The following is a 14,369-nucleotide window of genomic DNA, read 5'->3' as shown; positions in this document are numbered from 1 at the left end:
AGATCGACCTTCGTTTTGGTTATCATCAGTTGAGGGTCAAGGAGGGAGACATACCGAAGACAGATTTTCGTACCAGGTATGGGCATTATGAGTTCTTAGTCATGTATTTTGGATTGACTAATGCCCCAGCTTCTTTTATGGATCTGATGAACAAAGTGTTCAAGGATTATCTGGACCAGTTTATGATCGTCTTCATCGATGATATCCTGGTTTATTCTCAGTCAGAGTCAGAGTATGAGCAGCATCTGAGATTGGTTCTATAGAGACAAATGGAGCATAGACTGTTTGCAAAGTTCAAGAAATGTGAGTTCTGGTTATCTCAAGTATCTTTTCTTGGGCACATTTTCAGTAAGGAGGGGATTAAGGTAGATCTAACAAAGATTGAGGCAGTCAGAGATTGGCCAAGGCCAAAGAATGCTTCTGAGGTTAGAAGTTTCCTTGGATTGGCAGAATATTATAGGCGTTTTGTGGAAGGGTTCTCAAAGATTGCTACTTCATTGACTGAGCTGACACGCAAGAATCAGAAGTTTGTGTGGTCAGAAAAGTGTGAGAACTGCTTCCAGGAACTGAAGCAGAGATTGATTATAGCTCCAGTTCTGAGTCTTCCAACAGGTCAGGAGAAGTTTGTGATTTACTTCGATGCTTCACATCAAGGTTTGGGCTGTGTTCTGATGCAGTTAGGGAAGGTAATTTCTTATGCCTCACGTCAGTTGAAGGAGTAAGAACAGAGATATCCCACTCATGATTTAGAGTTGGCAGCTGTGGTCTTTGCATTAAAGGTATGGAGGCATTATCTGTACGGGGAGAAGTGTGAGATCTATACAGATCACAAGAGCCTGAAATACTTCTTCACACAGAAAGACTTGAATATGCGACAAAGGCTTTAGCTGGAGTTAGTAAAAGATTATGATTGTGAGATTTTGTACCATCCAGGAAAGGTCAATGTGGTAGCTGATGCTTTAAGCTGGAAGGGTCCGGGAAAGATTTATAGTGTTAGCCAGAGAATTAGCAAATGACATGACCAGAGCTGGTATAGAGTTGCTGGTGGGCCAGTTGGCCAATATTACGCTACAATCTACATTGTTGGAGAGAATAAAGGAGGGTCAGTTGGGTGATCCACAGCTGATCAAGATCAGATAGGATGTTTTGGCTGGAGCATCAAAAGATTATACAGTATCTGAGATGGGCTTGTTGAGATACAAGGATCAGATATGTGTTCCGTTAGACACTACTTTGAGGCGAGAGATTCTGGATGAATCTCATACTAAAACTTATTCTTTGCATCTAGGCACCACGAAGATGTATCAGGATGTGAGATCGTTGTATTGGTGGCCGAGGATGAAGATGGATGTAGTGGAATATGTGGCTAAGTGCTTGACATGTCAACAGGCCAAGGCTGAGCATTAGAGGCCGGCAGGGTTATTGCAGCCTCTGGATATCCCAGAGTGGAAACGGGAGGACATCACGATGGATTTCGTGGTGGGGTTACCGAGGACTGTTGGTCAGCATGATTCTATTTGGGTTATACTGGATCGCTATACCAAGTCAGCTTACTTCTTGCCAGTGAGGACTACTTATATAGTTGACCAGTATGCAAATCTCTATGTGAGAGAGATCGGGCGCCTCCATGGAGAACCGAGGTTGATCGTGTCAGATCAGGTCCCTACTTTTAGTTCCAAGTTCTGGGGGAGTTTACAGAAAGCCATGGGAACATAGTTGAAGTTCAGTACTGCATATCATCCTCAGACAGATGGACAATCTGATAGGACGATCCAAATATTAGAAGACATGCTGCGAGCATGTGTGCAGGACTTTGGTGGATCCTGGAGTAAGTATCTACCTTTGATAGAGTTATCCTACAATAACAGTTGTCAATCTACCATTGGGGTTGCACCTTATGTGATGCTGTATGGTAGGAAGTGCAGGTCTTCCATTCATTGGAATGAGACATGTAAAAGGAGATACTTGGGTCCTGAGGCATTTCAGAGGATCAGTGAGGCCATTGAGAAGATTAGAGCTCGGATGCTCGCTTCTCAAAGCAGACAGAAAAGTTGTGCAGATCCCAAGCGCAGGAACGTGATGTTCCAAGTGGGAGACTATGTTTTCCTTAGAGTCTCACCATGGAAAGGGGTGAGAAGATTTGGGAAGAAGGGCAAGCTGAGCCCTAGATATGAAGGTCCATTTGAGATCCTGGAGAGGATTGGTCAGGTGGCTAACAGGTTGGCCTTACCTCAAGTATTGTTAGCTGTGCATAACGTGTTTCACGTTTTAGCTCTTCAGAGGTATTTATCTGATGTGACTCATATTTTGAGCTATGGAGATCTGGAGCTTGAGGCAGATATCTCCTATGAGGAACAGCCAGTCTAGATACTTGACAGAAAGGACATGGTCCTCAGGAATAAGACGATACCTTTAGTTAAGGTATTGTGGAGGAACAACAAGGTCGAGGAAGGGACCTCGGAGCTGGAGTCAGATATGCAGAATCAGTTTCTCGAGCTATTCAGGTAAATTTCGAGGATGAAATTTTTGTAAGGAGGGGATAGTTGTAATGCCCAAAAATCCCTAATGCGTTTTAATGGTTGGATTAGTAATCCGGGAGGGCCATAACTGATTTATTATGCCATTAAATTATTATATGCTTGTTTATGTGAATTATATTTTAATATGATGTTAAATGCATGCATGTGGATCCACATTTCATCATAGGGGCATTTTGGTAATTTGGTCCATTGAGGGCATAATTGTACATTTGTATGGATGTTGATGAATCATTGTAAAGGCCACATTATAATGTGGATTTGTTCGAGCCATTCTGCATGAGACAATCTTTGAGTACAAGTTAGCAGTTTAGTCATAACAGGATTAAGTTCAGGGCTCGGGGTAATTTGGTGATTAGAGCGTTGCCGGGAATTAAAGGGTAACGGGATATGAAGTATTGGTATCTGAGAATATCGAGAATAGCAGGAATTGGAGGGTGTTAATTATGATTAACGAAATAGGCAGGAAAGGACGGTTTGACCTAGGGGCAAAAAGGGAGCCTTTAGAAAACTTTATTTGACCTAGGGATAAAAAGGTTTTTTCACCTTATGATATATTTAAGCCATTGAAGCCTGTGGAACTTAGGCCAAAACTGAGCATAAACTCATCTCTCCCATACCCCCTTTTCTCTCCTTTTTCTTTTGGATTTTTGGAGCTTTTCTTGAGGATTCAAGCTAGGAAGTGAATCTTGAGGGCTTAGGATTGTGTTCCACCATTGAAGAGGATCCTAAACTGAGCTTGAGGTAAGTTTCTAGCCATTAAAACTCTAGCTTTGCCCTGTTTTTGGTTTGGTTTCAACTTGATTTTCTATATTGGTTAAAGGGAGTTTATGAGAGTTTTTGGATAGGGTTACTTGGGTTGTGATGCCTAGGACATGTGTAGATGGGTTTTGGGTTCATTTGGGACTTAAAATGAGATTTGGAAGCTTTTGGTTCAGGTTGGAAATGGTGGAGTCGAAGGGGGAAAGTTTCAGGGCAGTTTTGGTTGAGTGTAGCGCTGTAGCGCCTACTTGTCAGGAGGGTTTCAATCTATCTTGGGCGCTGGGGCGCTAAGGAGGTAGCGCTACAGCGCTACCCTATTTCCTCAGATTCCTATTTTGGGCATTTTTAAGGGTTTTTGGCTTGGGGTTTCAATTCCTAAGGCTCGGGATCGAATCTACTCACAATTTGGGTACAATTCGGGGTCCCAGGAGTGAAGTTTAGGTCAAGACCCTATTATTGTTGATTTTCATTAATGCATGTTATTATTGGTTATGACTAGGTAACCGCTAAGGAATCAAAAGGTCGATCGTTCTCAAGGGTCGTTCTTTTACTATTTGTCGCTCGAACCAGATGTAAGAAAACTGCACCCCATATGTGACATGCATGGTTATTATTAAGGCATGCTGAGTGCTTAAATGTGGATATTGATTCCACATCAAATGCTTAGGAAATATTGCTTACTTGTGAATGGCACTGACTTATTAGTCACGATAATGGTGTCAGAACTGACAGTGAAGTTGTGTGTAACGCCTTGGGTAACCAAGACCGTTACACTGTTTATTTAAAATAGTGCAAGACTTGCTAATCAAGTCATTTAAAAAAAATGTAAATCTAACGTCATCAACGAATTAGGAATAAAAGATTTTCGTCATAAACATATTATTTTCATTAAAAATGACAGTTTAATACATGGAAACTCAAAACAAGGTTAGATGACATATTTACAAAAAATACCAGATGTTATAAACAACCCAGGCCACTCTAATGGCAAAATACACATTTTAGGTTTCTGTCCCTGTACAATCCCTTGACCGTGGCGGCCGAGCAGCTGACAATGTACACCTCGCCCCCAGAGCTCTCAAACTCATGGTTGATCCAATATACCCTTGCCTTTACCTGCACCACGTAGCACCCGTGAGCCGAGGCCCAACAAGAAAACATGATATCATAGTAAGATCAATATAAATAACCAGATGTTCCATAAAACGTAACCAAGCATTCATCAATTCATAACATTTGCCTATTCAGTGATAACAATCGACAAATCACAATTTTTCATCCAGATAATCAACATTTCATATTCATCAAATTAACAACAATAATCACATTCATTACACAATATTCAGGGTCGGCGCCCTTAGGCCGCACCCTCTGTTTGACCCACTTTCTTCGGCAAACATAGTGTAACGACCCAAATTCCCTAATAAGGTTTAGGACCTTGATTAGGAGGCCGGGAGGGCCATAATTGATTTATTGTGCTATTATATGATTATATGCATGATTATGTGGGTCATATTATTATATGATGATAAAGGCATGCATGGGGCTATATACTCTGCTGTGAGGGTAATATGGTAATTTGGCTCATTGAGAGCGTAATTGCATACTTGCGTATATATTGGTAAGCTAAATTTGAGACCACATTATTATGTGGATATATCTGTGATCTACGACTTGAGACGATCCTAGTGAGCAAATTAGCGAAAAAGTCATGGCAGGGATTTATACCCGGCTCGGGGTGAGCCTAGGGGTATAAACGGGAATTCAGTGAGCATATTGGAGTCTATTTTTAACATCGAGGAATATATTTGGAGATTAGTTAGGTATCGGGAATTAAGTGGTAAATATTTAAGACACTTGAGGAATTAGTGGGAATCGGGAGCAATGACTAAAATGCCCTTAGAATGTTTAAAGGTTTAGTTATTATTGGGAGGGCAAGGTGGTCATTTGGCTTACTTAAGGTTAGGCTATGTTCTGCTTTTTGATGTTAGTGGAGGTTGTAGATAAACTTAGAAACTTAAGGAAAAGAAAAGAAGAAGGAAAGAAAGGAAAACAGAACACTTAGAGTTATCTCACTCTCTCTCATTCGGCTGGGGCATCTCTTCACCATTTCTTGTGGGTTTTGGAGCTGGAATTCTAGAGCAAGCTCAGGATGGAGCTTGGGGCTAGGGACTTTGGTGAAGCTTGAAGAACTAGCAGAGTTAAGCCAGTCAATTGAGGTAAGTTTTAAGGTTTTCTGATGTGAATTTCTGGGTTTTAATGAGATAGTTTTTAAGTTTGAGTTTTGGATGGAATAAAGGGATATGAACCTGAGGAGTTGAAGGGCTTGAAGCTGGTTGGATGCTAGAACGATTCTACAGCTGAGGTAAGGATTAATTTGAAGTTTGATGGTTGAATTTGAGAGTTTTCATGGCTGGTTTTGAGTTTGTAGGTTTGAAATTTCAGAAGTTGGAGTTGGGATTTTGGTGAGTCTTAGGCTGGATTTTTGGTTGGGTTGTGTTGTCTAAATCATTATAATGTTGTTATTATTAATTGGTTTTGAGTTGGGGGCTTTAGGATGGTTTTAGGTGAGGTTTAGAGATTGAAAATGGTGGTTTTTTCTGGGTTCGAAGGGTCGGGCCGCGGCATGGTTCTTGGTGAGCCGCGGCCCTTCGATGTTGTGGCATGCTGAGGAAGGAGGGTGGGCCGCGGCATGGTCCAAGCAATGCCGCGGCCCTTACCTGTTTTTGTGCTCATGGAGGGTTCTGTCAGGGGCCATGCCGCGGCGCTTAAGGGATTTTGGGATTTTGAGAATTTAGGCTTGGGAATTTAACCTAGGGTGCTCGGGGTTGAGTCTTTTACCATATTTGGTGAAGTTCAATGTTCCGAGGACTAGAACTTGGTTTAGAAGCTCATTTAAGATTGTTAATGGTAACCTTTATCTTGGTTGTGACTAGGTGCTAAGCTAGGGCTCGGGGATCGGATCGCGCTCAAGGAACATCGCTTATAACTAGTTCGTTTGAAAGCCAAAGGTAAGAAAGCTGCACCTGATTATGTGGCTAGGTTGGGACTAAGTGTTCCCTATGTTTGTATGCATTGTTATGTGAATGTGATTAACCAGGTGGACACGATGGGACTAAGAGCTCCCTACATTTGTATATCATGTCGTGAGATGGTGTTATTATGCCATGGGACACGCGATTACCGACCTAAGGGTGTCGGAATCAATATTGCGCACTGGGGCGCGACTCGGCCACTGGGAGCTGAGGCAGCTTATTTGTCACTGGGCTCGGTTAAGCTGGCCTGAGTCAGTGAGTATTACACTGGGGGCGGCCCTAATGAGCCGAAGACAGTGTGTTAAATAGAGGGTGCGACTAAGGGCGCCAACCCTGAATGTTATTTGATGGATATGATAACTTACTGATTATACATGTGAATATTGTGTTATGGATATAGTTGGTTGACTGTCTAGATGACAACTATTATCACTATTTGGATGAATGTTATGAAATATTGAATCCTTGGTTGAGCTTTGTGAAATATTTGATAAGTGTTGCTGATTTTGCTATGTTATTATGCTTTCTTGCTGGGCCTTGGCTCACGGGTGCTACGTGGTGCAGGTAAAGGCAAGGGTAGGCTGAATCGACCATGAGTTGGAGAGCTCTAGGGGCGAGGTGTACATCGTCAGCTGCTCGGCCGCCACGGTCGAGAAATTGTACAGGAACGGAAACCTAAAATGTATATTTTGCCATTAGAGTGGCTTGAACTATTTGTAATTTCTAGAATTTATTGTAACTAAGACATCTAAATCCTATTTTGAGTCTCCAAGTATTAAACCGTCATTTTTAATGAGAATAGCCTGTTTGTGACCAAAATCTTTTTATTCCTACTCTAATAATGGTATAGAGTCTACACTTTGTCTGAATGACTTGATTAGCAAGTCTTGCACTATTTTAAACACACAGTGTAACGGTCTTGGTTATCCAGGGCGTTACACATAGGCCGCCCGCAGTGTTATACCCACTGACTCCGGCCAGCTTAACCAAGCTCAGTGATTAATAAGCTGTCCTCAGCTACCAGGGGTTGAGCCGCGCCCTGTGCACAAATATTGATTCCGACACTCTTAGGTCATTTGTCATATGTCCCCATGGCATAATACCATCTCATGACATCATATACAAATATAGGGTGCTCTTAGTCTCATCATATTCACATGGTTCATCATAATCACCTAACAATGCATACAAATACAGGGACCACTTAGTCCCAACCTAACCACATAACCGGGTGCAGTTTTCTTACCTCTTGTTCAAGCGAGAAATACGTTACGAATGACCCTTGAGAACGATCAATCCTTTGATCTCTTAGCGGTCACCTAGTCATAACCAAATATGGAATCCAATTAATGAATATATCAATAAATGGGTCTTAACCTAAACCTCACTCCCGGGACCCCGAATTGTACCCAAACAGTGAGTAGATTTGATCCCGAGCCTTAAGGAATGAAACCCCGAGCCGAGAACCCTTAAAAATACCCAAATTATGCATTTGAGAAACAATAGGGTAGCGCTATAGCGCTACCCCGTTAGCGCCCCAGCGCTACAACCAGGGACATTTTGCCCTGGCTAGCGCTGTAGCTCTACCCTTTGGGCGCTATAGCGCTAAACCAGGCAGACATGGCCCTGGTTCTTCCTCGTTCGAATCCTCCATTTCCAACCTGATTCAAAAGCTTCCAAACACCATTTAAACCCACAATTGAACCCAAATACCATATATACTAGTCCTGGACACCATAACCTAACCAAGCTTTGCCAAAAACCCCATTGAATGCTCAACTTCAAAACCCAAAATCTCAACTGAACTTAATAATAAAATAGAGTAGAAAACCTGAGTTCTAATGGTTAAAATCTTACCTCAAGCTCGGTATGAACTCCTCTTCAATGATGGAACAATACCCTAGATCCTCAGCACTTGATTCCCCAGCTTAATTCCTCAAAAGAAGCTTCAAAATTGAAGAAGAAAAAGAAAAAGAAAATGATGAATGGTTGATGAAGGAAGAGGTGCTCTGTTTTTCTACAGCCTTCTATAGTTTTCTAGTTTAAGTATGGATATATATCCTTTAGGGTAAAAAGACCTAAATGCCCTCAAGTCTAATTAAAATCCTTAATATCCACCAAGGGCAAAATTATCCTTTCACACCTATCTCGTTAACCATAATTAGCATCCTCCAATTCCTGCTACTCTCAATATCCTCGAATATGAATAATTCATATCCTGTTACCCCTTAACTCTCTGCAACACTCTAGTCACCAAATTACCCCGGGACTCACCCCGAGCTCCGAACTTACTCCCGTTATGTCCAAACTGCTAACTTATACCCAAAGATCGTCTCATGCCGAACAGCTCGAACAAATCCAAATTATAATGTGGCCTCAACAATAGCTTACCAATATGCATACAAATACACAATTACGCCCTCAACGGGCCAAATTACCAAAATACCCTCATAACAAAATTTATACCCATATGCATGCATTTATCATCATATAATAATATGATCCACATAAACATGCATATAATCATATAGTGGCACAATAAATCAATAATGGTTCTCCCGATCTCCTCATCAAGGTCCTAAACCTTATTAGGAAATTTGGGTCGTTACAACTATTCCCTCCTTACAGAAATTTCATCCTCGAAATTTTATCTGTACTGCCCGGATATAAATTCCGCACTACTGATTCCAGTTTCCAAGGTCATTCCTTGACCTCACTGTTTTTAAAACATTACCTTAACTCACGGTAAAATCTTGTTCCTCAAAACCTTATTTTTCTATCTCATAACTGAACTGGCCACTCCACATAGAATAACTCCATCTTCAGCTGCAGATCCCCATAACTCGACACATGAGTTTCTCTAACCGATGTCCTCAACATGGAGTACAAAATACACTGTGTACAGCCGACAGTGCCGAAACTGTTGTCAACTTAAAAGCAGCCTAACTGATCCTTTCCAGGATTAAAATGATCTTGATCATCTAGGGCCCAACTCGCCCTTATATTCTCACCCCTTTTTCCTTGGTGATATCCTAAGGAAGATACAATATTCTACTTGGAACTCCATATTCCTGTTTTCCAATTCAATAAAACTTTTCCATTTACTCTTAAATGTGAGCCTCCAAGCTCTAATCTTTTAATAATCTTAATGATCCCCTGAACCACCTCAGGATCAAAATAAACATCTCACTTATCTCATTCCAACGAGTGGATGATATACATTTCCTATTATACCCCATCTCATCAAGTCTCTTTCCAATAACTGGATAACTCCCTCTCTCTATCTCTGATTTACCATCAGTCTAAAAAATTAGCAACCGTACCAAATTCCAATTATATACTCATCGTCTTCCTTAATCCTTCCAAGACATGGAAGTAAAACAAAGTCTTTATTCAATAAAGTAGACTTTGAATTCCATGAAGGTATACTATCTATCTCACATAGAAATTTGAATACTGGTCAGCTGTGTAACTTGTCCTTACTTATAAAAGTGAATTCACCCCAAATGCTGGTCCATAATGACTCAACCATCTCATGCTGACCCACCGTCCTGGCAGCCCATTGCGAAACCCATCGCGATGTTTCCTTGTTCCCATTATAAAATACTCAAAGACTACAATAGGCTTACTAGTGTCTGATACCTTGTCCCGACCTGCTAACAGGTTAAGAGCTTTGTCATATATTCCAATATGTCCTTCTCCATCCCAGGCCACCAATATAAAACCATCAAACTCTAGTACCTTTTCCTGATGCCTGGATGAAAAGACCAAGAGAGTAGTATGAGATTCATCCTGAATTTCCATGTAATTTCGGTGTCCATCAAATTCCAGATCTGATCCTTATATTACATTAAACTTATACCTGACACTGTAAAATCCTTAGCTAACCCAGTTAAGACTTTGCCTTCAATTCTTTCCATCTGGGGTTTACTTAACTGTTTTTCTTTGATCCTTTATGAGATAATAATTCCAAGTATCAAACTGGCCACCTAGCCCACTAGAAACTCCACTCTAGTTCTAGTCGGATTCTTTAACCAACATCATGCATAGACAATCACCTTTTTCCTGTCACTAAGGTGTCATAACAACTCACAAACTGATTCTGACCTGTAAAAAGACGTAAAACTCAACCTGAAATACATGTACCACCATGCCCGCCTAAGGAAACTCCTACTCCTAAGGCGTTCCTTAACCTTGGCAAATTTCCAACCAAGAATACATCACAACACCGTCGACCAAGACAATCACAAATCCAATTTAGATAATCTTTAAATACTTTGTTCACCCATTTCACAAAAACAATTTAGAATTGACCAACTCCTCAACACATGACTCAGCATCCCCAGTGCCCGTATCTAATATAATAATGATCTTCTGCCTATCCTTCTCCCTGATCTCTAGCTGGTAATAACCAGATCAAAGATCCCCAGCTGTCCCTGATCTCTAGCTGGTAATAACCAAATCAAAGATCACTAGCTATCCTTGATCTCTCGCTGGTAATAACCAGATCAAAGATCTACCTTGAAGAGCATCATCCTACTCAATAATTGAGCCTTTATTTCTTACAGCTTTGTTGAAACGGTTCAATACAACGCCCTAGATCTAATTCCATCACTGGCACCAATACATTCACCATTCTATCTCTTTGTGCAGATGTACCCTTGACAAATTCCTTGGAAACTTATCCGAAAACTTACAGACTAATCCAGTATGTCTTGACCCCACTGGTACAACCTAAGTAGTGTCCATCACACTAGCTAAGGTTCTACACATCCCTCTGTAGTAGATCTCCAAATCTAATTACAAATATCATAAACACAGTGCCAACTATTGCAAGGATTTCTTCCTTTTAATTCAAGAGTTACTATTCTTTTTCTTGCAACCCATCACCGCCTTATACTTGGCTAACCATTCATATCCAAAATCCTTATGTTGTAGTTGTCTTCGAAGATGCTTTGGGTAGTAGTTGATATGTTCACCGGTCTTAATGTGCTTCTGATCAAATTTCTTCATACCTGATCTTTTCCCTTCCTGTAATATGACCTTGAGTAACCTTGAAAAATGAAGTTAATACCTTTTGAGACCTTACCTATGACCTTGTTGCCTTAGTCGTAATATCATCAGTGTAGTAGTCGCTCACATTCTGATTCTAGCTGGGGAGTATTTCAACACATCGCTAATGAACCTAAATGTAACCCATTCACATCATTCCTGTATTCTCTGCTTGTCAGACTTATCCATGTCATTGAAGTATAAAATGATTAGGAACCTTTACTATTAATCCGTCACACCCCACTCGGTACAAGTAATAATTCCTGAAATGTCTCTTTCCTTGATCCATATCTGGTAATAACCAGATCGATGATCAACTCCTAAAGATATTGTCTTGTCTTGTAACGGGGCATTTAAACTCTTCATCCCTAGCAGGTGATATCAACGAGTCCCATGATACGGTGCTCTGTTCAATCCACTTCTAAGTCACATACTTCTTCAAGTGAACCAATGATTCCTTAAGCCAAACTAATATCATTCTTCATAACTTCCCTGATACTAAATCCACCCATGCCCAAGTCCTGAAACATACCCAACAACTTCTTGTATACTTAGCTGAATCCTTAATGACCAATTTAGTTTCCATTCAGTCTGATCTATATACTTCAAGTAATGTCCCCTTCTTCAATACGTTAGCTTTTCTTCAGGCCCACATCAAAGCTCTCATACGACAAGCTCAACCACTTCCGCTATGAACCCCTTTACCACTCATATTCTAATTCCTCCTTGTAGAGTTACTAACCCTTCCTCAACAGGTATTCACATCTCAAGCCCCTCGTATAACCACCTTGGGGTATGTACTTCATATCTAAATCTGTCCTGGGAGACTCACAACACCAAACTCTTTCAACTCATTTTCTAACCAAAAACAAAGACTATCAAATCCACCGGTCACTTCCGAGGAACGAGTTTCGGGCTCTGAATGTAACGAGGCATCCCAGTCTTCCATTCTCTAATCTTGGGAAATCCACCCTAGCGTACAAAATCATCCCATATAGAAAACATGCCTTACCTGACATCTTTTCAGATAGTGTCTTTCGCTTTTGATGCATACTAAATAACATCACCAAGCCTCATCCTTGTATTGATGGCCAACCTGTGAACTAGACCCCCTTTCTGTCAAGACAAGGAGCCACAGAACCATCAAGGGTTTTCCTTTTTGTTTTTTTTTTCCGATCACTGAGTAGCCACCCTTACTAAATCCCACGAAGGAGAATATAATCATCTGTATTCCTTATATCTTAAATAACACGGCCCTCTCAACTGCCCAAGCACAGATAACCATCTCAGAGTTTAACTTATAAATGAATCATCATCCCCGGCTACATCCATTTGTATCATAATCCAAAGTGGATTGATCAACCCACCAAACTTATTGACATATATTTTCGCTATCTTACCACTTTTGACATTCTTCTGCCACAAATACTCAATACAACTACTCTGTCTCAATTTGTCCTCCTCATATTATCAAGAGTGGGATTAGCTATACCCAATTACTAACCAAGTCCTGAACAAACTCAAACCTTCCTCAAAACTAAAGGATAATGCTTCCAAAGCCTTCCATACAATAATTCTTATCTGTTTCCTCCTCGGTTTAACCAACACTGGTGTCCCGCAGTCATGGTATACAAAGCAGCTTGTTTCCCCCAGTAAACCTGTTGTTTCGTCCATCTAATCTCCTCTATCATACCTCACAGCCTGACTCGCATATCAGTAAACATCTGCTGCGAATCTCAGGGGCAGATGGAGGATTCCAACCCTAACTATCATCTGCAACCCCTACTAAAACAAAACCAGGTCCATTTAACCATTATGAGCACATACAATCTGAGTTAATCTGTCTTCACCGTCTAAACCCCTTAACCCTGATGTTCATACCCAGAACTATCCCAAGGGCAGATCCAAATGACCTTAATAATCATAAACATAAAGCATACCAAACACTAATTTACAATACTATGCATAAATTATCAAATTTCATTACCATTAGATGCATACATACTTACTATGCTTTCCATATGCCAATAAATAGGTATAGCATACAAGTTCAATTTAAACATATAATCACCTGCAATCCATATACCAATCATTATCCAAGTATTCATCCACATGCAAGAGCAATGCTAATTAGCACGCCTCAATATCATCACACACCAATCAAGGGCCAGGCCCTATCAGTATCTCATTCTCTCTATTAATCATACCAGTTAATACACTCATATTTCATTCAAGCACTTAAGCACACAATTTCATGTATTCAATTACAAACCCTTGAGTCGAGCTTGTTTTTAGCGGCGAGTGTACATGTACAGCCAGTCTTCAGGAACCCATAAACCTAGACGGCTTTGATACAAAGTTGTAACGCCCTGGGTAACCAAGACCGTTACACTATGTATTTAAAATAGTACAAGACTTGCTAATCAAGTCATTTAAACAAAATGTAAATCTAACGTCATCAATGGATTAGGAATAAAATATTTTGGTCATAAACATGTTATTTTCATTAAAAATGACAGTTTAATACATGGAAACTCAAAACAGGGTTAGATGACATATTTACAAAAAAAATGCCAGAAGTTATAAACAACCCAGGCCACTCTATTGGCAAAATACACATTTTAGGTTTCTGTCCCTGTACAATCCCTTGACCGTGGCGGCCGAGCAGCTGACAATGTACACTTCACCCCTAGAGCTCTCAAACTCATGGTTGATCCAATATACCCTTGCCTTTACCTGCACCATGTAGCATCCATGAGCCGAGTCCCAGCAAGAAAACATGATATCATAGCAAGATCAATATAAATAACCAGATGTTCCATAAAACATAACCAAGCATTCAACAATTCATAACATTTTCCTATTCAGTGATAACAATCGACAAATCACAATTTGTCATCTAGATAATCAACATTTCATATTCATCAAATTAACAACAATAATCACATTCATTACACAATATTCAGGGTCAGTGCCCTTAGGT

Source organism: Humulus lupulus, chromosome 8 (genome assembly GCF_963169125.1).
Source record: "Humulus lupulus chromosome 8, drHumLupu1.1, whole genome shotgun sequence".
Taxonomy (NCBI): Eukaryota; Viridiplantae; Streptophyta; class Magnoliopsida; order Rosales; family Cannabaceae; genus Humulus; species Humulus lupulus.
This window is presented reverse-complemented; position numbering follows the sequence as displayed.